General features: G+C 39.0%; 1 long non-coding RNA gene across 10 annotated transcripts in view; it reads left to right on the top strand.

Moving 5' to 3' along the window:
* The window catches only part of LOC108445032, a 77621-nt gene that overhangs the window by 46333 nt on the left and 4421 nt on the right, over window positions 1-26867 (top strand). For 6 of the 10 annotated variants that reach the window (XR_001859768.1, XR_001859762.1, XR_001859766.1 and 3 more), the window contains 2 exons: window positions 15667-21391; window positions 25486-25606. This is a non-coding gene — a long non-coding RNA (uncharacterized LOC108445032). Of the gene's footprint in view, window positions 1-8796; window positions 8933-15666; window positions 21392-25485; window positions 25607-26867 lie in introns of all 10 variants that reach the window. The other 4 variants (XR_001859767.1, XR_001859763.1, XR_001859769.1 and 1 more) reach the window with 4 other exon arrangements.

The following is a 26867-nucleotide window of genomic DNA, read 5'->3' as shown; positions in this document are numbered from 1 at the left end:
CAGCAGCACTCACATCTTTCCATGGCTTCAGCAGCAGTGACTGCTTGTGTGTGTTCAAGGGACCAGTCTGTCTTTCCCCACCACCGAGGTAAGACTGACTCCACTTCCAGCTTCCAGCGGTTCGGCATTTTCTGCTGAAACCACGCTCCCCGCCATGACGTGGGTGGTGTGGAATTTAACAGTGCTAGAAAACTCCCACCCCTCTTTTTCCTCTGTACCCAGGACACTCAGTTTTCCTCTGCAAATGATCCCACAATGCATGAATCTGGAAGGCAGGAGACTGAGAGAGGTCGATATGTTATGTGAACAAAATTGTGACTCTTTCTTAGACAAGGTTGATGTTGGCCAATGCATCTTTCTCAGGAAGAAAGAAATATATACAGTTCTTTCTCAGCTTGACCAATTAGGAGAAGGTTTATTGTGAAACTGCTACTGGAGAGAGTCCACTGAAAGACTATGGATTTGTTGTAGGGACTGGAGCATGTATCCTATGAGGAAAGGCTGAGAGAGCTGGGACTGTTCAGCCTGAAGACAAGGCACATGGGGTTCTTATCAGCGTATATAAATATATGATGGGAGGGTGCAAAGAGTATGATGCCAGGCTCTTCTCAGTGCTGCCCACTGACAGGACTAGAGACAGCTGAATAAAACCCTCTGAATGTCCGGAAATACTGTTTCACTGGCATAGTTTGCCCTGAGGTTGTGGAGTCTAGATCCTTGGAGATACTCAACTGCCATCTGGACATGGTGCTGGACAGGAGTTGGGCTAGATGACCTCTGGAGATTCCTTCCAACCTCGACCATTCTGTGATCCTGTGACCTTGACAAATACATAAAGTCTGTATTCAATACAGGAAGATCTACAACACTGAGATGAAGCATGACAATATTTTTTGTTGTTTGACATGCTGTCTTGTACCTGTTTATTTGGGACTCCATTAGCCTTACTAACTGACCAAACAATTGCACTGACTCCTTACAATGAAAACCTCCCAGTGTCATGCCAGGGTATAAGCCTTGGTATTCCATCTCAGTTTAAATCAAAAAAAATTTTTTTTAAAAAAAAGCTGCTATGTAAGTAGAAAAGAAGTTTCTTGCATGGCTACTCAGAACTTACTCAGCCTCCTACATGTGGGACTGCTGCCCTCTGAAAAGGGCCTTCTGAACCATTTTGAAATAGGAGCTGACATGAAGTGACATAAAGGCCTTTAGACTTAATTTGAGATATATCACCCTGATGATCTCTTTTGTTTTCATTCTGTCATTTTACTGTCTCCTGAAGCATTTTATCAAAATCAAATGGTAGCTGTGATTAGGAATAGTTCCGTATCTACTTCCTCTCTCTTTAAGTAACTGGTTAGAAAGAGATCTTTAGTAAAGTTGCTGCTTTTAGTTGCATGGCTTTCTTTGTTATTTATGATTGAAAAATCTTTTGCCCTGCCTAAATGAAATATCATCTTAAGTGGAAAACTTATTTTGCCAGAATACTATATTATTCCTGACTGCGACCTAGTTATACTCATGATGCATAAGCCCACACATATCTTTTTATTATAAATAATGTTTTTCTCTGTTCTCTGTTCTTTCATTTTCTATGGAATCAATAATAAATATTTTCTGTCACTGTGCATCACTACAGAGGACACTTCAGTTAGACAATAACTACATGGAGTCTTGCCTTTGGGAGCTCCTTCTTACCTAGAACTGAAAGGAGTGTGGAAATTAAGGGCAGGCTTTATGCTATTGATGGCTCCTATTCTTCCTTGTGTGTGCATGCTTGTTTTAAAGGACTCATGTAGAAAGTTTACTGCACTCAAAAACAACAAAGATGGGCCAGAGTGTGTTTTTCCAATGCTATTTTAAACATGTGGTTATGGCTCTGAGAGACAGGGTTTCACCAGCCACACCCTTCTCCATTTCCCAGCTTCCTCAAACAGTTCCTCAGTGCTAAGGCAGATTCACTCCACGTGGAGCAATTGTGCAATCTTACATCATTCCTCATTCTTCGCCTCTCCATTTTCCTTATCTGTCATGAAAACTGTTGTTCCAATATACTCAAGACTTAATCAGTGCATTTTTAATGAAAGGTCCTAAAGTAGGCATTGCTATAATCTATTTACATGTTTCCTACCTATTAAATGACTGACAGTTTCATCTCTAACATATCTGAATTTTACATTGGACAAATCATATTTTCAGCAATACATTTATCACTGGCAAAGATTGTTGAAGGATACAAAGTTTTGTGGGATTATTTCCTTATATGATACTTCATTTCTTATGTAAATAGTCTTTGATGATCCTGTACTTTGATATATTTTTTCATGTATTTGTATCCACAACACATTGAAAGAAATAGTAAAAACATTATTCTGATAAAAGACTATCTAAACAAACACGGTATTTTTGCAATGTTCTCTTGGGAATTAAACAGAAAATAAAAGTTTACCAGTGGCGTATTAGCATAGATCTGTAGAAAATGTGGAGGGGGCTGAAGTTAGGAATAAATTACAAGTATGCATACACAGAGCTTTCACTCTGACATTTTCCTAATTGCCATTTTACAGTTTTTATTGCCACTGTACCTGCTCATTAATACATGTGTTTTAATAAGCATTCCTGTGGTTCAAGGAAATAATTCTGTTTCATGGATGAGGAGTTAAGAAACAGAGATTAAGCAATTTATAAGAAGTCACACAGGAAGCATGTGGCTATCCCTACATCTCTCGAATGCCAGTCTGGTGGTGCAACTACAGCAGCAGCTCTCAGCTTGCAAAAAAAAAAAAATCAGTATGAGTTGTGCTACAGCCCTATATTTGCTATTGTATAAGATCAAGATGATTATTAACTTTTAATATATTATGATACAATGCATAGCCCTTTATCTAGTATCTATGAATCCTGATCCTTAAGTTCTACCAGCTGTGTTACAAAAACTACTGCTGCTCAGAACACAGGATTTTAGAACAAGGTCTACGAACATTGACACATCATTATGGAAAGAAGTGAATGAATGATACTTGTTCTACTTATGTGATTAAAATTATTTCCCTCCTACCATTGTAAAATGCAATCCTGTAGAAAACTGCTTAACTCTAACTTAACTCTGTTCCCCAGTTGTGGTTAATGTGTGTTTGTGAACACCCACTGGTGCACAGAGTCCAGATTACCTCTACCCACAATACCTCATATTTCTCTGACATCCTTGAACGTGTTTCAGAAATATGCTGATAGAACATAGAAAATGATTGCTATTAAAAGATAATTTTCAATGGCTTTAGACAGATTGTGTTGCTAAATTCAGTTGAGAAAGTACAGTTGCTCATACAGCTTTTTTAGATTTAGCATGTATCTTTGATATGATGTGAAAGTGCTTCTATAATAAGGACACAGGCTACTTTGGAATTTGTGTGGGTCCCCTGAAATGTCCTTTCTGTGGCAGCTGGAAGACCACAATGTTCAAGCATATCTCCAGGTGGTAGTCCCTGAAGCTCCTTCAAAACATCTTAATCATGTTCTGGGTTCAGTTTTCTCCTTGTCTTTTTATTTACATGCCTCAACCCAAGATCAATTAAGTTTTAGGATACCTTGCTATCAGTTTCCTCTGCTATGTTTCAGTTGCTCTGTCACTGCCTCAGGAGGGGATGCCTGATACTGTTCACCTGAGAAAACCTACACCTGTATTCAAAATGGAAAAGGCAGGAGAACAGCAAAGACAGAATTGGAAATTAATTTTTCTTTTTATCTTTTTGCTAAGTTCTTAAAATTTACTGATGGAAGAATCCAAAGACTGGGGACCTCTTGACTAAAAGAGATACCAAAATCTCCCTGACTAAAATCCTTTGGATGTTGGAGTAACTAGCATTTTTCATTACTTGTGACTGGGCTGAGGTAAACTGGTTCAGGCTTAATCTGGCACAAAAGGGCAGGAGTGGTAAGATGATGGCCTTGATTTGTCCATTTATTTAATAAAATGCTAAATAGGCACTGCAAACATACACCAGATCCAGGACTTGCTGATTCTTATTTCCCACTGGGAGAGTCCTTACTTTGGAGGCTATTCTTATGGACCTGCCAGGCCAGAATCATCCTGTATCTAATGGAGGAGGAATGAGAAGAGCTAAAACGGATAGCTGAAGCAAAGACATGTAGAAATGAGTTTGATCCTGTACTCTAAGTATTAATATTCTTTGTCCAACACAAGAATACATTTTAAATGGTGAGAATTCTATGAAGTCCTTTGGAAAGTTGATGAAAAAGTTGCGAGGCTAATCAGACATGTTGTGAGAAGGAAATTCTGCAATTTACCAAAACCTCAGGAGACTCTGGCAAATTTACTTTTTCCTTGCTTCTACAAGACCAAATAAAACAGTAACATGTTGTCAAGTCCTTGAAATCTGTCTTTTCCACTGAAAATGGAAACTACCCCTAAGTACAAGCCTAGTGATTAGTCAAGGACTTAAAATATGTCTTCTCAGATTGGCTGTGTCAAGCAGGTTCTCGGGCAGGACACAATTAAAAAAAGCTTGCTCTTGAAGTACTGCAAACAAGACTGAATAACAGTAGTAAATTAACATACAACATGAAACGGATACTAAGCTGTATTTACATTTTCCACTCTAAAAAATGGAGAAAAGAAGAGAAGGGTAGAGGCAGGGGAAAGCAATTCAGTGTTTATAAAATTCATACATGTGATCAAAATACGTAGCTAGTATTTCAGCTGCTGCTATAATAATTGATGACTTTAAGTGGGGCTACATTATTATAAACCTAATTTTTAAATTACCTATCTTATTCAAACAAATCTTTCCAAAATCTATCAATTGGATTAGCTCAGTGCATCGATCAGCAGCATTCAAAATTGTGCTGACTTCAGTTTTTGTGGTGTCTTCTTTGCAGTACTGTTGCCCTTATAAAAATTGTGTCTGTGGTCCTTTCAGATTTCCAAAGTTGGCTGCATCCAAATTCTTTTCGCAGTGGACATTTTGGGCAGTGAGGAATAACTATTTCCAAAACCACATTTAATTTATTTATTACCTCATCCCAGAACTTATTTTACCCTAGGGCACAACCAAAACATATGTAACTAATTATCCTGAGAATGTCCACAGCTCCAGTAAGTATGATTTTATTTTTTTTTAATCCTGCTATTTTTCATTCTTCCTGGTGTCCGTAAAGTCCTACCGAGACATTTCTGCTGGATAAATTCAGCTTTGAGTTCATGTGCAAATTCATTTATATTTCAGAATAGTTTGTTTTATCTTTTGCTGTTCAAGTAATAATCTAAATCTTGGCCCACAAACTTTTAAGTCTCTGTCAAACATTTTGGGGATATCAAAAAAGAAAGTCACAAAATGAAGGCACCAGGGCCCAGATTTATTCAGTTTAAATTCACCTAATGTCCCCATGGCTGGTGATTCCTCTTGGCTATACACAACTGAAGATGCAGGGCTAGCCAGAAGGAAACATCAGGCAAGAGAAACAAATTGGAATTTAGCCAATACAAATCAGATTTTGTGTATCTGATATTGATTAAAAAACCCCCAAACCATAAAAACTCTGAATTCTTTAGGATAGAAAGCTGTCTTATGAGCCTGAAGTTTGTTTAAATGCAGATTTTTTTTCACTATCTTCCTTCCAAAAGAGGGAAAAATTAAATACAAAATAATTATTGAACTGCAATGGAGTCATAGGAGGAATAAATTCAGGCCATTCTGATTAGGGCTATGATACAAAGTGTTTAAAAAATAAAAAACAACCCCAAAAATCTATTGTAGAGTTTGGAAAAACTTTCAGGCAGATGGCTGCTAAATCTCTCTCAGATATACAGATTTTCTTCATTGCCACAGAACAGACTCTTCCAACTTGCTCATGGGAGTCAGGACAGTTGAACATTAAAAGTGTGCTGGCCCCAGTTCAATGGAGTGTAAAAAACCAAACCTGTTCAGTCTAAATATTAGAAGCAGCTTAATTCTCACGGTGAGGAGTTCCACCTATGCTAATTCATCTTACCAGGAAGCCTGGTAAATTAGCCTGAAGCAGCCGTCACACTGTCTAAAAATTGAATGTGCATAATAATATAGAGGAGGTACTTCTGGGTATCATTTTCTTTGCTGAGGATGCGGGAGCTCAACGCATTTAATATTCAGGCTCTTGACTAAAGGTAAAATTCCTGCCTCGCTGAAGGCAACAGCAGAGCTCCCCTGAGTTCAGTGAGGCAGATCAGCCTGATTGAGCTAATAGAAGACAGGTACTTCTTCAACATGAGCTGTTTGACTGCAGCACTTGGTGTACCTGACAACAGAAAGTGACTCTACAGCTGAAGCATGGAGTTTCCTGGTAGCCTTGCCACGTGGGAGCGAGTTCTCATTGGAACTGTTTGGTTTTAATCCTGAAAGCACGGGGATTTAATATCTGCTGCTTTACATTTATATACTCCCTCACAGTTGTTTTTTTTTTAAACTATTAAAAGAAATAATGTAGATTCCTGCTTTTTTTAATTAGTCCAAACCCAACAGTATGTCTGGTTCCATAGAAGACTTACAATTCAGTGTGTCCCCTGAAATATTAATCTTCCAGACAAACAGCAAAAGCAGGTTTAATGGAAGACATAGAAAAAGAAGAACTGCTCCACATTTTTTAACCGATTTTGATGCTGAGCTTTCATTTATTGTGTTTGCTGGAGTTTTGAGGGACCATTTTCTTTGGAATGCTAACTACATTTCAGAGATTTTATACAGAACCATGTCCTGCATGGCCTTACTCCGTCTGTGCATGTGTCATGTGTTTTTCTTGTTACCCATTGAACCTAATGAGCCTATCCACAAGAGTAAACATAAGATGATAAAAATTTCCCCATTCAGACCCTAACTCACATCTCAAGATGTGTGACCAAATGTCGGACATTCCACTCAGAAGTCCAGATGAGCTCATCTCAGATAACTCACTGTGTTTCCATCTGGTTCAAATTTGAAGAAAACTATTTAGTTGGAAGAGGAAAAATACATTTTGTATCATTTTAATGCTGAACAGATTTAGTGACATACTTGCTTATTTAATCTACGGCTTTGGAGAGTCTAATGAACTGAGTAAGATACACATCTTGGCTCCAGGTCTGTTCTAGGATACACCAGAGAAGCCCCAATTGACTTAAATGGAATAGCATCTTTGTTAACGAGTGCAAAATGTATTCCAGTGAAAAAAAGTCTACAAGCATGGTATGAATATAAGTATTTCAAACTCCTGCAAATTACTTAACAGTTGATCTGCATTTATGTCTATTTATGTCTATTTATTTATGTCTTGTGTGTGTTTTTTTAGAGAAACGATACCGTTTAGTCAATAAAACAGTCTGGTTTTTTAATATGAGGAATTTAAGCATGTAAATCCCACTCCCAATAGCTGAAGAAATAATAGGTATGTGGATTGTCTGAATTCTGATGGGAGAGTGAAATCCAGTGTTGTGCTGCACATCCCATTCTGTGGTGCACATGCCAGACAGGTTACCTTTGGTATAATACAGCCCAGCCTGGGGGGTGCCAAGCACCTATTAAAGAGTTCAGGGCCATCTGCTCTGTTTCAGAAAGATGGGTGTTCTCAGGATGGTCCAAATATGCTTCCTTTCTGTTGTACTGAAAACACAGAGGGGCAATTGGCATAAAAAACAGATCTTCCCATAAACCAACTTTTATAGGGAAATTCATGGCTCCTGGTGACCTTATCTGGAGAAACTACCAGGTAGCAGCAAATGCTGTAATCTGCTTAAACTGACATCACCATTGCAATAAAAAATATTGTTCTGTCCCTCTCCAGCTACTTACTCATTGCCAGTTCTGATCCATCCATTTTTCCTGTCACATGTGATGAAGAAGATCAAGGGAGAAGAACAGCTAAAGCTGTCCTGTTCTTTGTGTGGGAAGGGGTCATATAGAAAAGAGAAGGTGGGAAAAGAGAAGGATAAACTGCATCAAGGGTGAGGTCCATGTTTTCAGTGGCAGTTCCATTTTATGCTGATTAAAGCATGTCACGGTACACTGGAGGGTACACTTTCTGCTCTCAGAGATGGACAGGCCATATTGCCAGTTCAACTACAATAAGATTTCATTTTACTGTCTCTGCCCCAATGTCACCTACAGCTCAGTTGTTCGCATTTTTTTCTATGCTAAATTATGCATATGAAACCCAAGTATTCTGCAAGTATTACTGCAGAAAAATAAATAAAAAAGGATTCAGAAAAAAGTGAGTCTAATTTTTGTTTATGAGTTGGGCTTGTTGTAGAGTTCAGTTTTCTTAAAGGTTGTGCTGACAATTTATTTTCCTACATTTGTGTTGTCATCAAAGTTGTGGCATAAAAGACTTGATTCTTAAGCATCAAGACTGGAGTGCTGTTTTCAGTGCAACTGATGAGAGAAAAGTTTAGAGGGCCGCCTCTTTTCTCAAAAGATGATCCAGTAACGAATTGTAGAGAGAACGTTTTTTGGGCACTCAACTATAAAACATTAAGAGTCTTTTGACAGTTCTTTTTTTGTCCGAAAATGTCATTTTGTTGCAGCAGTCAAACATTGAAATGTCAGCTCACCAAAATTTGGCAAAATATCTTCTCCAGATGATATATGGAAGGAAGGAAAGACAAGCTAAGAGAAAGGCCTTGGCTTTCTCCCAGCCATGGAAAACCAAGTTTCCAACCCCAGTCTGGTTAGTGAAAGCTCTCCAGAGGAGTCTCGTCCTTTCCTGGGGAGTGCAGCCACTGTGAACCTTCTCTGGGGGCTTTGTCACAGACTTGTGCTTTGTTTTCAGTGGAAAGGTCGTGGATTGCATTCGCATGAATACAGAAACAAATTTTGAAACTAGAAGCAGTTTAATGAAAAGGAATTCCAATTTTCCAGTCAGTCTTCCTTGCTTCGTTTTGTCATCAGCAGAACTCAGTGAAAAAGTAAGTAAAATGAAGTGTTTGCTAAAAGGAAACAGACTCAAGGGAACATATTTGAAACAGGTATAAATGCCAACTTTCCATTGCCATAAAATGCCATTTAGTGGCTGAGAAGTTCTGTCCCCTTCATCATGGACAATCTGAGGGTGGGAAATTTTCTTATGAAGATGCCAGAGCATTTAACTGCCTTTTTAAATATCAGTTAAATATTGAGGCAGAAGCATGCATTCTGCCATGTGCACTGGTTGCAGCAGTAACAGGCAGTCAATTAAGAAGGCAGAAGCAGAGGAGGGACATTTGCTCTGAGTTCTTTTCAATGAAGCACTTGGGCATAGCAATTCACAGGTGTTAACCTGATCTTCTCTTTTATGACATGATAACAAACAGTACCACTAATAATCACTCAGACACTTTTGGAGACCTGGGCAAAGAAGGAAATTGAGTTAACCCTCCTTCTTTTTTTCCTTGCCATTTATCTGCAGCAAGTTCTTGTGAACATTCCTTTACTCCCTTGTCCTGAATTTTTATGGTGTTAACTGTCCCTTTGGTAGAACAGAAAAGAGATAATTTTTTTACTCTTACTTAAAACTGACTCCGAGTTTCTTAAGGACAGAACAAAACAAAAAAATTCTACTAAGAGAGGGAGAGTAGGACAGCAAAATAGCAACAGAGTGCTTTTCTTATTCTGCTTCCTCCAAGCTTGCTGCTAGACAAAGAAAAAATGTAGCAAAAATCCTTATCAGCCACTCTGAGACCTGGCAAATTTACACTAGTGTTGAGCTGCCAAAGGCAGTGCTCTTGGTTATCTTGCTGGTTGCAGGATTGCAGCAGTGCTGCAAAAGAAACAGTTTAGGACAGACTAACTAAACAGATGGCAAGAACAGAGAAAGATTAACTGAATTAAAGAAGGAAAAGGAGATAGCAGAGAGAGGCTGGGAACAGTAACCTGAGCCTGACATGCTGGATATCATTCACAAGTGAACAGAAACTAGTAGAAATGGGGTTATCTTTTGGATCCTTCCCATCAACTCTGTCTGCCCATAGCATCTTTTAGCATGAAGAGAATTAAGGTTCAATAATGCCATAAAGAACCCTCAAGTCCCTGAATATGGTAGGCATTTTTTGCTACAAAGGTAAATTTAACTACTTTCAGCCTTCTTGGAATCAAACTATGGACACAAAAGTGCAAAGCAAAATAGGATTTTTCTTTTGTTGTTTGCCAAATAAGCCAAATTTCCTGCTCATCAGTTTTGGAATATTTCTCCATTTTTTAAAATGTAATCTCACCAGCATTTCTCTCAGCAAGGATTTTTCTCTGAACTTTTAAAGTCCTTTTGTCTATAATGTTTCCTGACTTTATAAAGTCTTTTTATATAACAGGCAGAGGGAGACTTTTATTATTTGGACATTGATATGTCCATGCAATATAACTTGTCAGTTTTGGATTAGTGGTTTTGGTCCAATGATTTAGTCACCATTAGTTTCCCTGAAAAATAAATAAACTATTTTTTTTCAAAGAGATTTTCATTGTCTTCTAAAACATCTAATATTGTCAGCTATCAGGAAGGGCCACTGAATGCTGATATGCCAGCAGCCCTACAGCTTCTGGGATAGTGGTCTGGCAGTTTTTAAAGGCCTATTCCTCTTTCAAATATGCCTTACAAAATATCTTAAGACAAGCTGATGGAAGTGGTGCCACTGTGGAAGTGTCACTGTGCTATGTGCCTGTCTTCTTAAAGATTTGTGTTAAGCAGAAATAACTTAAGGATATATTCAGACAGTAGTCTCAACAGAATCAGTTTTAAGACATTACCTATGCCCTTGGCAGTGTATCCAGTAGTCACAAAAGTGAATGTGGGGTACAACAGGGTTCAGCCTGGGCACTGGGAACTACCTGGAGCCCTGGCAAAAAACTGTGCAATTGGGTCCTCAGACTCCACGTTGCTCTTACTTTCTGTAGGAAAGCAAGAATGGGCACACCAAGGCTTGCAGCAACCAGTTCTTTCTGCCACCACGTAAAAACGGAGTAAGAAATGAGAATGTTACGCAAAGAACACTACAGGGAATACTAAGCAAAAATTGTTCTTCAGTTGAAAAAATGTCATCAGCTGATTTCCTCTTTTTGCTTCTGTATATTGCAGCACTAGGAGAAAGTGGGGGGGGAAGAAGGGGAGCAGAAAGAAGGAAGCAGGCTTATGGCCAAAATTTTATTGGTAGTCCAAACATATACTAGGAAGTCTTCTGTTAAGAAATGTTCTTCAAAGTTGTCTCAAGTTTATCAAAGTTTAATGTTGGTTTTATTACACTATTTGCCTCAGTAACAAAATTCTGAAATTAAAATAGCCACCCTCTAGTGCATATTGCCCCTTCACAGTGCAAAGGATAATGCTGATGCAAGAAAACATCTATTTGTAGTATTAAGAAGAAGAAGAAAAAAATCTTGTGTGACTTCAATTTTGATTTGCAAGGTATCTAATGCTGAACTCTAAAGAGAATCTAAAAGTAAGAACCAGCTTTTAAAAACAGAAAGCCTTGCACCCAGGAGGGGTGACTTAAAATAGTAGTTCTATTTTAGGTCTTACAGAGGAAGAGAACTGCTCTATTACTTTCTTGCCTTATGCAATCAGAATACTGCATTAAACGATTAAAGGAAAAGAGTAAGCCAGTTCTCTAAACCCTAAGTAACTAGACATAGTTACTTAGGAACAGAAACTTGAGAACTGTTAATGAAAATCAGGAACTGTTCAAGGACCTACTGCTGCTTTGTCTATGCTCAGCATAAAGGAGAAGTAAATGGAAATAAGACTCAGTTACATTTCAGCACATACAGGTGACAAATGCAACTCAAAAGAATAAACAGACTGTTTAGAGACGAGTCTGTTCTGTGTTTGCAATGGAGCAGGAACACATTCTTTTGGCTGGGCAGCAAATAGTGTCCCACTGTACCACTGGCTGCCTGTGCACATATGGGTGACATCCTTCAGCGTGGCATGTCAGTCACAGGGACTGAAGCATGAGTCTGGTGTGTGCTGAGGTTTTGGGAGGAAATCTGAAAACTAAATTTCAGTTCAACAGGCCTGATTAACTTAAGTCATATTTACTACCCTGTCACTGCAAGATACCTACCTATGTAGCTCGCTAGCTAGATCACTTGCCACCTTTCTACTCTCTTCTCTTGCACCAGTAAAGGTGAAATGGAAGGGAGAGCAAGGGAAAAAAACACAAACCAGGAAAAACCCTGAGAATCCAAAAGCTGTTGCAGAAGGGAGATTTTTTTGAAATGTTTTCTATGAAAATATTAACACTTTTCCCTGGCTTTAGTGAGTGCACGAAACAGAACTGCTGTGTTCTGGTGCTTCCTACTCCATTCAGGTTGCAGCCAAGGACAAGTATAGGTGGCTTTTTCTGCTTATGGATTTTTTGACAGGTTCCATCTTCATCTTTTTATTTCTATTAGAAATCCACACAGAGCAATTTTCCAAGCATCTCCTTAGTAACTGACACTTAAACCACAAAAATCTCAACACTGAACTCATTATTTCCTCTCTGCTCTCCCAAACTCCCAATGATACAGAGGATTCTAAGGAAGTGGGATGTGCTAGGCATGGTCCAAGAGAGGAATCAGCTCCATGAAGACCTAAATCTAGGAGAGAGGCTGATCAAATGAAGGTCTAGCAGAGAAGCTGTCTCTCAGCTGCTGTATCCATGCTGTTGTGAACACCACTTTTTCTCTCATTGCAACAAAGCTCTAATAACAGTACTATCTAACTTCCACTTTTTGTATTTTCATTGGAGAAAAAAAAAATGTCAAAAGGAAATACTTTTCCCTATGGCCAAGTAATGTTATTCAAAAATCCTGTGTTAGATGAGGGTTGCTAAAATCCCTTTGGAATCTCCCTTGTGCAGTGTTTCTGTACAAACACAGCACAGCATTATGTTAAACCACCATGGCTGAATCTCTGCAATCCATGACAGAAGGAAAATAGATTGATCATATGGATTGAATCACAATAGATAGGAAAGACTAATACAGAATACATCTTCTTTAATTAGGAAATCTTTCTGTCTCAGGTATTCAAAAAGTGAAGTTAATTCATGTAAACATTTTACATCTGGGCAGACTTAAAAATGTATCAGTACAGAATATTTTAAAGTTGAAGCTTCCTAGGGGAAATTCAATAATTTTTTAGGGCCAAAACACTGAAGCCAATAGGATTTTTCTCTTTAGAATCAGAATCAAACAAAACCGTCCCCAATTCTCCCCTTGACTATTGATGACAGGCACCGGAGCTCTGCAAAGGAAAATAGAAAAAGAGCACTAATGAATTTTGAAATGAACTTGCCAAGTTGCAATACTGTCTTCATTTAAGTCTCTTCTAAGAATTTTTCCAAGGTATTAACAGGAAATAAATAGCTTATGAAAACAGTAGTATAATTTCAGTGGAGCCATTGACATACCCAGGAGCTCAAGTCAAAGCTTTTTCATGTGAGTGAGAGTCTCCATAGCCACTGGCAGAACAGCAGACATTTCATGGGTTTGGGGGTTAGTTTGGCAAACACATGTGGCTACAGTTGCTTTCTCTGCCCCAGCTTCCTCTGAAAGTCTTCACTACTTTTTTGGATAATCCTTTCAGTTCCTTTGGGTACCTTTCCATGCAGCAATGACCAAGCCAGCTCTAAACTTTTTCGTACCAAGACAATTTCTAAAGCCAAATTTCAGATACTAAAAGAGAGTCCCTAAATGAGAAATCCCAGTTTCTGGAAGCAGGATAATCTTATTAGCAAGGCATAGGTTGCTTTCCAGCAGGGCTGACTAGCTAAGGAAGCATGGCTGTTCTTTTCCCAGTGCCTGTTTTGCTGCTACATGACTGAACTGGGTTGATTTGGGTGTCCCTGCACTGGGCTGCTTAGTTATAAGCACTGAGTCTCAGTTCTTCATGCGTAAAACGAAAGCAGTAATAGCTTCCTCCTGCCATGCACACACGTAAAGGAGAAAATGTTGGAAGAGCATGTGGGTGTTTCTTGTAAAGGTTACTAGACCTGTCTAGTATCTTAGATCTCTCTTTCTGACAACTTTGTGATTTTTGAACCTGATCAGTGCCAAATGGTCATGTGATTTCATAATTTTATCCCCAGTCCTGCTTTTATCCTGTTTCCCTTGTATTTGTCACATCCTTGCTTGGAAAGCACAACAGTCCAGAGGGAATATGAGAAATGGGAGAGACAGGTTATCACAGAGCTGGTGCTGAGGCTCTGTGAGTTACAGAATGCCTCAAATGCAGTGGAAAGCTGACTGGGTCAGAAGCTTTCCAGCCACTTCCTTTTTCTGTTGTTCCCACAGCAGGGAGTGAGGTGGGATATGTTAAGACCTATCCTGAAACTCAGATGAACTTGACCATTTCATATGTTTCTACTGCTAGATTGTACTGGCAGCGACACTCAAAGTAGTGACACTACACAGGAGGATGTCATTGAGTTGCTTGCTAAGTTAGGAGGTCTCAAACCAAAACACATACACATAATGACTGGTTCTGTATATGAACAAAGAAATATGCAGTCCTGCAAAGCAAGGGGAAAAAAGCTTTTGAAGATTGTTGCAAGTGCAGGCAAAACTCTTTTCTGTATCCCCTCTCCCCTTGCATGGGTAAGATGTCTCACACATAATACATGTTCCACATGCTACTGACTCATTTTCCTTCTCTTAATAAGATCACTTTTAAAGCAAAATTTCAGTCTTTGAAAGCAAGTCCCTGCCCTTTTATATTTAGCAAAAGTAAACTACTTCTCTAAAATATGTCTGAATTTCTCTGCAGTGGGTTTGTGGAGGTTATATGACAGACCTGACAGTCATAGCGAAAGAGGAATATGACCTGCTCCATACATGAACCAGGAAGTCTGCTCTTTAGGTAGCTGGTGAATTTCAGATGAAAGAGCTGAATACGTTCCTTTTTCCACTTCAAGCTAAAAAACCAAAGTTCAGCCCAAAAGCCAGAGGGGTACAGAATGGGGATAAAGTAGGAGAGTGTCAGTTCTGTGGCCCAGGAGGTCAAAGCACTGCAAGATCATCGCAAGCTGATACTCTAAACCAGATCCAACAAAAGTCTTGCAAGTGCTTATCATTCTATTTAAACATACTCTGAAACATTTTTGCACTTACTCTGCTTCTGACCCACTTTGTAATAGCTCTTTTAGCAATACATTTTCTAGAGAAGAGGCCTTTATATAAGAATTGTTAATTTAACAACCCCTGCCTGGTGCTATAAAAAAGCAAAACTATGTCATTTTACTTCTTCCCTGCCCTTCATGCCTAGTTTTGAGAAATCTCATATCAGAAGGCAAAAAGACTATGTATTTACTCTCTATTTCTGGCTTTTTTTGCTCTGTGAGACACAGCTGCAGTTTTGAGCTTCTAAAGAGAGTCTGAATGTCTCTGTGGATATATTTACACTGTACAGGAGGTACATGCTGTGAAGCACCTCAAGGTGGCTGTTTTCTAGTTCTTCACTTCAAGCATGTGGCTGAAGTGCATGTTGGCTCCCACCTGCCCACGAGTCTCTCCAAGGAGCTGGGTGGAGAGACAGTGAGCATCTGAGTCTCTCTGAAGTGTGACCTGGCACGTGTGTGTGCCGGTCGACCTGTCTTTAGCATGGCTGGGGAAACAATGACTCATATTTGTGGGCCTTTGATGAGGATCTTAAGGATGAATGATAATCTCATTGATTACTTTGGCCTTTTAGCAGGAGGATGGAGCTAAGCGGTGGAATTCAGTACATAAAACACCAACTTGAGAAGACAAGCAATTGAGTTGGCTGGGAGCTTCTGTAGCTGGCATTGCTTCAACAGCTTCTACAACAGGGCAGTTCTTGTTTTTACCTTTCAAGACTGATCTCAAAAATATTGGAGGGAACTTAAGGAGGATCCAAAGCAATGGTTGAAGACCTGGAGGATATACAAAGACTCAAAGGAGCTCAACCTATGCATTAGGTATGTAACAAAGTTAGGAGAGAGTCTGCAAGTTGTGCTCATTGAAGAAGAAAGAATTTGATGATAAAGGGCTTTCTGACCAATAAACACAAGTACAAGACCTAGATGTGATCTGAGGCCTCCCCTAAAAGTCCAGCAGAAAAGAAAGTTGTTCCCAACAGTTCCACTTTGGTCCAACTGAGATGACTGTGGAGGGAACTGTTGCTTCTGCTGAATCCAGTTCAGGCACTGCCTCCAGCAAGATGGGCTCTGGCCGAAGCCCTGCTCTGGCCCTGGTGGCGATGACGCTATTGCATCAAATGCACTGTGCATTAGAGAAGAAGCCAGACAAGACACTACATAGGTGACAAGCCACCTGCAAATTCCTGGGGGATTCTTAAGAGGTCTGGATTGATTTTAGTATCATGAACTGGGCCTGGCAAATAGGTTTGGTTTTTTTTAACCTGTATTAGGATTGAGCAAACAGGAGCTAAAGAAGTAAGGTCTAAAAACGGAAACAAATTTCATTTTTGCCCTTGGAGAAAGAACTCTTTTTTTTCTTTCCACTTTTGGGTACTCTGATAGTTGAATAGAGTCAGAGGCACAGAAATCCCATGGTACAGCTTGCTCCTACAGGTGTTGGACAAATTTTGGAGCAATAAGGAAATTATTTCTGTTCTCATCATAATTTAGAAGCACTGTTTCAGGTAAAAATGGTTAGAGAATTTAATCTCTCTAGCCAAGCTTAGAATAAAATGCTAAAGAATCTTCTATGACATGCCACTTCAAACTGATAACAGATCCTGCCATCAAAACTGGCGCTGATCAAAACTCAGACAGCAGACTCTGAATGACTTCAGGAACTGCTGGACTTTTACAAGTCTGAAATGACTGAAATTTTTCCTGTAAAGTGAAAAACCCCAGCCACTTGTAGAATATTTTCTCTCCTTTTCTTGAAATTATTAGATTTGGTAATGCATAAGATACATTTAACAGAGTATACACTATAAAGGATTTCTGGAAAAATGAAGGAACTTATAGGAAAATGCTGTCACAAAATCCTTAAAGCAACTCAATAACAGCAGCTCTAGTGATGCATCGTTTTACTTTGCTTATCCTAATGTATGTCAAAGCAGAGTAAAGTTTTGTGTCCTTTGTATTACCTTAAGAAAGAATTAATTTGGATGTTAAAAATTAAGAAAATACCCTTGGTTCTGGGGAGGCGGGAATAAGGGATGATTCCCAGACAACACGGATACATTAATTATAATTTTTAATATATATAAAATCAAGGGCCTAAAGTAATGGCCAGAGAGAATCACGAACTATGTATTTAGTCCTTATTAGATGAAAATGAGAAATAATGAAAAAATGCAGAAATCTAGAAATGTTCAATAAGTGGTTTTGTTCTTTTTTAGAGGATGGGGAATGCAACACTGCATTCACATTATCTGTTGATGAAATACTACCCACTATAGCAGTTCTCAAGGCATTTGTATTCAACATATAGAAATGGAAGCTTTTTACTGCTCATTTATCCTACCTGTCTTGGACTCCTCTGAGGACAGATTAAATCACATTCTGAAAGTCCCTAAACACAGAGGAGATGAATTCCATTCTCTGGGTCAAAGAACATAAATTTCTGTTGTAAAGTGGCATTCCTCACGGCGGCACAGTAAAAAACCCCACAATTGAAAAGGCTGGTCAGCCCCAGCATGCAGTCAGAGGAACAAAGTGACCTGAATGCAAAAAGCGACAAGTAATCTCAGAGTGAATCAGGTAGGGAAAGTTTTTTTTTAAAATTGGGAAAATATTAGTGCTATTTGTCAAGAATATTGCTAAGATACTATCTGGAAAATTTGTTCACTCATGTTTGAGAATTCAAACTTGTGCATGAGTAAAGCAGGCACCTGGATGAAATGGAGAAAATTGCTCTGGTAGAGCAGGCATGAAGGAGCTTGTCTTGTTTATCATAGCCAAAAAAATGTCTGGGATGTGGTATGATTGCTTTCTGGAAATACATCAGAGGGCTAAGCACCATGAGAGGAGAAAGATATGTGAACTAACAGCATCTACAGGAAATGGAAGATCGGCAGGTAGATGGATAGATGTATAAATAGATAGTCACTTTCAACATGACTCCTTCCTGTAGCACTTGTATCAGAAGCTCAAAGAGTTGGAAGCTGAAACTAGGAAAAAATTAATTCAAAACCAAACAAAAAGTTTTAGTTGTGATGCTAATTGTAGCAATTGATCAGTTTGCAGTGGACTCTGCCTCAATGGAAACTTTGAAATGAAAATGGCACATTTTCTCTACCTGATACATTTTTGTTCATTCCTAGTACTGCCCTTGAATCAGAACTGATTCATGTACATCCTATGGCTCTTATTTTGCTGTGTGTCGACTAGGTAATTCTCAGAGTGCCTAAAATCTTGTTGCTATTACTCTACATATAAAGCTCCTTTTAAATTGCAACAATAGTGTAAATCAGCTTCATTGGAAATAAAAATGGGGACCTACCCTTTAGTACTTCTGTGAAACAGAAATCCTTTTTTTTTTTTTCCTGTCTTTAATCTGCCTTCTTGAATGGTTTTATTTCATACATGCTGATAGCTCAGCAGAAGGCTGTTGTTAGCTCACAATAATAGATAGCCTCTAGGTTAACTTCTGGAAGTAACTTTGGAAACTATTTTTCAGGCAATGCTCCAAGAAAAAGAGGCACATGTTGAGGAACTGACATAGCTTTTTAACACCACAACCAGCATATTTCTTCATGCAAACCCAGCCAAAACAAGTTGCCAAAATCAATATTGATCTAGTCCTTCATCCAATCAACAAATGCCATTGTTTATAAGATATAACTTTTCTTGGTTAAAGTTCAAAGCAAAATGCCAAGGATTTGAAAAACTATTAAAATGAGAGGATTTAGGTTTCCAGATACTCTGGCTTGATTTCAGTCTCAGTGGGTATTCTGAGCCATCAGAAACTATCCAAAGAACCTCTGCAGTTTTTATATAGAACCTAAGGGTGAAACGAAAGCAAAGAAAACGTGAGTGCATGCACATGTGCATATGTGTGTGATATGTATACACAAAAAAGGTACTTTAAAAATATTATACTAAAAAATGGTACTTTGGATTTTTCTGCATCACTGAAATTTAGTTTGAGACTAAGGAAGAATAATTATGCAGTACAATTAAAAGAAATTTGGAAGTTCTCCTGTTTGTTGATAAAATGTCTGGTCTTCCAATCCAACAAAATAAAAATTGTGTTTGGTTCAGAATTCCATGAATGTGGGTTTTATAATTATAAATCCATTGAAACATTGCATAGGCATGGAATTTATTTAACCTTTTCCTTAAGATGTTTCTTTAACAGAACCTGTCAAATATTCCTGAATTTTCCATGGTAATAATATGTCCAGAACTACACAAACCCCGAACAGGAAATGCAAATGTTTATCTCTCTTAAGAAAAGATTTTCACGACTCCAGTAAAGGGTTATATTCCAGAATCTGGGCTTCATTTTGTGAGACACCCTATAAGATCTTTAGATAATTTATAGACAGATAGGCCATAGGGCAAAAAGCCAAGTTTTCAACAAAACTTCAGGAACCTCAGCAAATGAGACCTTCATATTTCAAAGTTTTCAGTAACAATCTGTTTTCTAATAGCAGTGTCAAGGTGCTATTTAAATATTACTGCATACTGCTATCTAGCTTTGGCCAGCCATTAGGTAATGGTGAAGCCTCTTGCTTAGATATTGAATAGCAAAATTTGTTTATTTTCATAATCTTTAAATTCCTGGAGACATAGTGTAAGCTGATTTTTAACAGGCTTATATGATACTCTGAGGCTGCTGCTTTGCTTTTTCCTTTAGGATTTTTGGTTTCCTAGTTTGAGGGTGAAGTGGTTGGAGCTGATTATAATTTCCAGAGTTAACTCCTAAAAAACACCACATGTGCCTATTTGCCAAGAATTCTGGTTATTCATTGCATTGGGTGGAGCTAGTGCTGCTATCTCCCCACTTCTACCATTTCAGTAGCCTGAGACAGTCTCTAAAGCACTCTAGCAGTTCCTTTTTGTGTCTCCACATACTTTATCTTGTGGCACAACAGACAGCAGTGGCTTAAATCCCCTTTCGTGCCATTTTCTTACTGTCTTCTTAAAACTTAAAACTCCTGGTTTTGTAAATAGGCATGGCTCAGATCATGACAAAACTGATGCAAATTGCATTAGTTTCACTTAGATTTTTTTTTAAGTAGTCTCCCTAAAAATGATCATGGTGGATGTAATCCAGTATCTAGTAATCAGGTTGTAAAATGAAAAATTGAGCTTATTAGAGAGTGGGAATTTGGTACAAAAATACAAAAAGACTATTGTCCTTTTTAGGTTTTCTGAGAGTCCTCCAGGTCTTCTTCTATGCAGAAAAAATACGAATTCATGCTATTTAATGATGAACACTGAGAAGATAGGTCTAGTTCTTCCAGACATTGCACCTTATTGTGGTCATGGTTTTGGGTTTCATCACAATTCCAGCACAAACTCTGTGATAGGATATACATTTCAGGCACATTAATGTCACGATTTACAAAAAACCTCAAACATTTTCTCAAAGAAACACCTTTGTCAACCTAACTATTTTTGTGTAGCTCCAAAATGAGCATTCCATTCAGACCTTGGTAAGCAGAAAAATACTTACTTACCCCTAGTCTTTACCTGCAGGCCAATCATCTTTTCTTTATTAGGAGTAACTTGTTTTGGGTTTAGAGGAAGCAAAGATAAGATCTCTTCCTCCTCCATCCTGTCAGCAGAGCCAGGCCTCTGTCCAACACCATATGAGCTTTCCATCAACCTCAGCCCAGAACTTTGCCTGATCCTACAAATACAGAGTAGGGTGTAGTACCATGAAGAGCCCCCAGCAGCGTTTTGGATACACCACCACCACCAAGCTTTCAGAGGGGAAGTGGAGCACAAGCTCCCGCTCTGGACCAGTCAGAAGGGGCATTTCACAGCAGGAGGGGCTCTTACAGCCAGATGGGCCTTTTGCTGTAGCTGCTTAAGCTGCCTTGCAGACTGAGGGGTTTGCACTGTGGGGGCCTCATCTGAAAGTTGCATGCTTGAAGGAGATGAGTTGCTGCTGTCATTTTGCAGCCCTTATGGATGCAAGGTGCTATAAGCCACTTGGAGCTGTGGGACCTGGGAAGCAGTGCTGGACTGGCTACATACCAGAGCATCACTGCACTCACCGGGGGGAGGAATTTCATGTTCATCTGCTAATAACCTATTGTGAGTTTGTCTACCTGTTCTTGATTAACTTTTTTTAAGTGAACCCTACATAAATGTTTCACTGTGATGATTGTCACTGTGACTTATAAGACTGCATTGGGTTTGTTTTTTCAGCATTTTAGGTTCAACTATGTCTACACAGCAAAACCAGAAAACCCCACCCTCCTCAGTCGTTGCTTTTTTGAAAATCTTTCCAGATCTTGCTTAAAAGTAGGTGTATTGTTCACACTTTTTCTCCTCTCAAATACAGAAGGCCATTCTGGAGTGGACATCCAATGATATGTTTTGTTTTCAGGGAGACGTTTAAAAATATTTGAAATCTATTGCCAGTAAATACTCACACTATTCCCTGCAGAAAAACTTGTTCCCAGAGGTTGCCATAGGTGACATGGAAGTTCAGGAATGATAAATGTTTCTTTTTGCTGATGATTTCACATTTTCTTCTTGCTGCTGACACTTAGACAAAGTTTTATGCTGACATTAGAAAAAAAAATTATTTTCCCTTTCCAGACATTCCTGGCCAAAACATCACTTTTGTGCTTGCTTTAACATTCTTAAGTTCCCAGTTGTCCTAAACAAATTCTTTTTTATTGATCTAATGATTGCTAGCTTCAAATTCTCCCTGATTATTCTTTCACTTTATGCCTTATATCTGTAGCTGTAATAGGAAAGCTGAATTGCTTCATTTTAATACTCTTAGCTATCATCCTTTCTGTCTGCCTAGCTGCACAATAACTTTCATTTGACTTTAGGCAGGTGGCTGCACAAATTCATATGGGTTTTTTTCCAGCCCTTGTGCAACCCAAATTAGCAATACTTTCTTCATGCACAATTCTCAAAAGTACAGTAACCCCATCCGTTTGGTGCCTTTGTTTATGTGTTGTTTTATAGCAATATGGTTACAGTTTCCTCACCGCTCTTATGTTATCAGGCATCTCTGTTTCCCTGATCACATCTAGCATTGACCATCCTCTTGAGTTCTGGGCTTGGTTTCTCTCTTAACATCATACATAATTTCTTCAGTTCTGTACAAAGTCAATTCAGGCCAAAATCAAGGTTACAATGACCACAAATGAATATATTTTGACATGGCTGTAACTTTCTAGAACAAACATTCAGTAAAAGCCTTATGAATTCCAGATTTGCACAGATTTTTAAACACTGCTAATTCAAAACTTTTGAATTTACTTTTATAACACTCAGACAATTAAAAGCAGGCTGGACATCAATGAACAAATCTGGGACTGGTTATGACACCATTGTTGTTAAAACAGTTCTGGCTGTTTGTATTTTGAAGCAAGAAAATTGAAAGTTATTCTGAACAAAACCAATGCTTGTGAATGCTAAACTTTTAAACTCAATTTCACTGCCTTTGGTTTTTCTACCATGGAAAAACATTCCTAAAAAAACATGGCAAAAAAGTCTTCTTGAGTGTCATTATCTGGCTGCCAATCAATAAGTAAGCAAGAAGGGAACACTCTGCAATAACACAGGAAAAGGAAAACAAAACATGCATGCCAAATCCTAACAGATCTGGAAAATTAAAATTTTACCTCAAAAGCCAAAACAGTTGGGGAGAGGCAACAAAAACGTTCAGCAGAAAAACCTACTGCACCTCAGTAAGTTGGAAAGATTTGTTCCATCTACTGCTGCCAAGGAGGAGAAGAAAGGACACAGTTTAGCAGGAAATACACACTTGTGCAAGACTTCTGATACTCTTCTTCTTGTTTATCACTTAAATTGATAAGAACCTATACACAGCTGTTCCCAGTGAGCAAATCTCTTATAGTGGTAATATAGACCAAGAAAAATATCTTGGTGTTCATACCTTTACTTCCCAAATGAAAGCCACAGCGCAGATACCTGCTAGTTGCTGTTTTCTGGAGTTCTGGATTCCTTGGATTTGCACCAGTAAAGTAACAGTTTGCCTGTTATTGCCTGTTACACGCCAGTGGAACCAGATTTCCCATTCCCATGCTTGTATCTTTGCACATTCAGATGCAGTTGGTACCAGGAAAAATAGTTTGCAGCAACAGAACCTACACTAAACTTTCTGTCCTGCTACTCCAAACACTTTCTAATAGCCTTTATCCTACTGACAATACAGAGATGGACGCACTTGCCAAGAAAACTAAAATATTAAAAAATAACATCTTTTAATACAATAAGTCTCCTAATTTTCAGCCCCACTGTCTCACAGTGCCAAATACCATTCTGCCACACCACACTTCTTTTCTACCTTAACAGTCAAAAGCAATAATACTCCAGCATGTCTTGTTTAAAGCCTTGAAGGTTCAAATATCTGCAAGGTTAAAGGCCCTATTCCTGAATACTTAGGTGGAGGCAAAATAGACAGGTGAAAGCACATGCAGTGTGATGAAGGTACACTACATAAGACACTCCCCCCCTTCCCCCACTCCAAAATTCATTTTAATATAAGAACAAGAATTTCTAGAAGAAAACAGTCATCTGAAAACTTCCTCATTTTGCTTTTCTGTTCATGCCACTCTTAGTAGCCGTAAGAATGAAGCAATGGCAGTGAGAATTTGTTCAACTTCATGGAGGTATAATACTTGACACAATTTCATTTAAATACACTTCATTTAACACCTTGCCTTAGGGGACAGAGAGAACTATATAAATAACAGGAAGTTTCCTGGTAAAGCAGGAAGCTATTTTTAATTCTTTTCAGAAGCCTTGCAGAGAGATATGGTAGCAGTCATGCTGTGCTCTATTTTTCCTACTCATCTGACCCAGCACAATGGCTGCAGAGGCTTCCTTGTTTGGTAACCATAGCACCCCAGAATCATCTAAACCTATACACTGCTAATTGCAGAAGGTAGATAAACCAGCACTGAAACCAAGGCAATGCTAGATGTTCAGGCAAATGTCAGCTTTGGAGCCTTCTAAAACTGGATTGAGGTGTATCTTTAAATGGTGGTGTAATCCTTAAAGCCCCATGGACTGGGAGCCTGGAAACCCTGGGACGCTCAGCCCGGGTCAACCTGATTAGCAATGCATCCCCCTCTTTGTTAGGACACCTGGCAGGCAGGCAAATTTTGGCTTGAGCTGGGGTTGTGAGCTGACTGCTATAAAGATGGAGGCCAAAATAAAGTTAAAAGTCAGAGCTTTCAAGGCTTCCTTGGTCTCAGCTGGAGTAGGATCCCAAATACCCCCTGGCCCCAGGGACAGCTTGGGCAGTGGGGTGTTCTGGAACTGTGGGCTCTAGGACCACAGGCTCTTAGAAACCTCACAGCAATGCCTCTGCCACCCACCAAGACCGGAAAAGAGCACTTCAGGTCTGACAGATTTCAAAGAATCACGGAATGGTTTGAGTTGGAAGGGACCTTAAAAATAATCCAGTTCCAACCCCTCCACCATGGGCATGGACACCTTCCCCTACACCAGGGTTTCTCAAAGCCCCATCCAACCTGGCCTTGAACACTTCCAGGGATGGGGCATCCATAACTCCTCTGGGTAATCTGGTCCAGTGCTCACTCACTACTCTCATGGTATCAAATTTCTTCCTGATATCCAATCTAAACCTACCTCTTCAAGTATAAAGACATTACCCTTTGACCTACCACTACATGCCCTTGTAGAGAGTACCTCTCCAGATTTCTTTTAAGCCCTCTTCAAGTACGGGAAGGTGCTATGAGGTGTCTCCAGAGCCTTCTTTTCTCCAAGCTGAACAACCCCAGCTCTCTCAGCCTGTCTTCATAGGAGAGGTGCTCCAGACCTCTGATCATTTTCATGGCCTCCTCTGGGCTTGCTCCAACAGGACCATGCCCCAGAGCTGGATGCAGTACTCCAGATCAGGTTTCACAAGAGCAGAGTAGAAAAAAATATAGAAACGTTTTCTTACTTTCTTTTTTTAAAAAACTGACTAGCTGACCTCTGAATCAATTCTTCCATCCTGGCCATAGGCACACACTATGTAAGAGGAAAATACAAATACTTCAGACTGTATCATAATTTCACAGAGTTAGTAAATGTGTGTCTAATATGCCAGAAAATAATTTGCCGTGATGCCATCAATCCTATGACTTTTAATGCTACAACATAAGATAAAAACTCTTCCTACTCATCTTACTTATCTTGCCATGGCCAAGACTGAGATTTTCTTTCTAATAACTGGGTCATCACACATTAACAACTATTTATATATCATGTGTCAGCCGGAAGTGAACTAATAGAAGGACAACAGTCTAAGAACTTGCCTGAACCAGAAACCTGAATGGGTCATTTTGCCTTTGACTTTACTACAACTATAATTAATTCTTTTTCCATGTCACTGTTCAAAGGACCCAAGTAAAGCAGTCCATCGTGGGAACTGAATACAAACTGAGAGTGCTTGTACTCCTGAAACTAAACTGCAAAGTAAGCTGAAGCACAAAGTGTCTACTTTTTAAAGATGATCCAGTTGTATCCTTACACTGAGACAATAAAATATGTATATCAAAAACATTACAAAACATCACACTGAAATACAGTGATTCAATTTAAGACCCAGATTAGCAGAAAAAGAAAGCAGATGTAAAACTGCATTCTTGTGGATCTTGCTTGAAGGCCACATCAATACCCTTATCTCTGAAAGTAGCCAATGTAAGTTTCTCTGAAGGTTTAATATTCTGCTGCTTCTAATTTCCTACCTCTCTAATTTCTGTCTTCACCAAGCTAGTGATCAGCCTGTGAAGAAGGACTGATGCTTCTAAAGTCTCTCCCCAGATGGTAATGTAGCAGTGGAAGCAGATGCAAAGACATTACAGAATGTAGCATCCATCCATTTATTGACTCATCTTTATTCCTTTGGTGCAACATATGAACAACTATGCAAGCAACACTGCCCTAACAAATAGAACAAATAATCAATAGGCAGGAGGAAAGCTGAAGTTCACATGCAACCGTAGTTATTTTTTTCCTCTTTCCACAAAAAACATTTTTTAAACATGGACCAAGCTCATCATTCACATGCAGCATGAACCCCACACTCTTCCCCTTCCCCCATGTGCCTATAAAGCATGAATGTGGTGGGAAAATACTGTGACTGCTTCTTACTGATTACAGTACATTTTTGTGATAAAATGGTTTGGGGGACTATCAGGATGAACTCCAGCTGACTGCTTTCAGTCCAGCAATATTCCATATAGTCAGGAACTAACCCTTGAAGCATTTCCTTCTTTCCTTGAGCTCTGCAGGGAGAAACGCTGCCTAGTTATCTGTACATCTTGAGTGCTTCTCTGTATTTCTTTAAAGCAAGACAAAGAGGCATTCAATAGGAATTTGCCTTTATTATATAGCTTCTACTTCTGTTTCTGCCATTGCCACGTATCAGCTCTGTTTTTGTTCCCCAGCCAATTCTTTTCATATTTTCCAGACCATTCAAGTGCCTGTGCCTAGTGCCACAACAAAGGTTAATGAGTAAGTCAGTATTACTTCTTAAGCAAGCAATTAGTTTTGATTCATTCTTTTTTCAGATCTGTAAGGGAAATGGTGAACTAAAGAAACTAGTGGAAAGAAGTTCTTGCTGCCACTACCATGTGCTGGCTCTGAGCCACAGTCTATCTGACATTTGCAGGAGTTGTGAGTGTGAAGTCAAGGCAGATGATGGTTTCTCTGTGATTAACAGTGTTGGTCCACTTTCACTCTTCTCCTGGAAAGAAGTCAGACAGTTCTTTCGGAAGAG

Source organism: Corvus brachyrhynchos, unplaced genomic scaffold, assembly GCF_000691975.1.
Source record: "Corvus brachyrhynchos isolate BGI_N302 unplaced genomic scaffold, ASM69197v1 scaffold80, whole genome shotgun sequence".
NCBI lineage: Eukaryota > Metazoa > Chordata > Aves > Passeriformes > Corvidae > Corvus > Corvus brachyrhynchos.
This window is presented reverse-complemented; position numbering and strand designations above follow the sequence as displayed.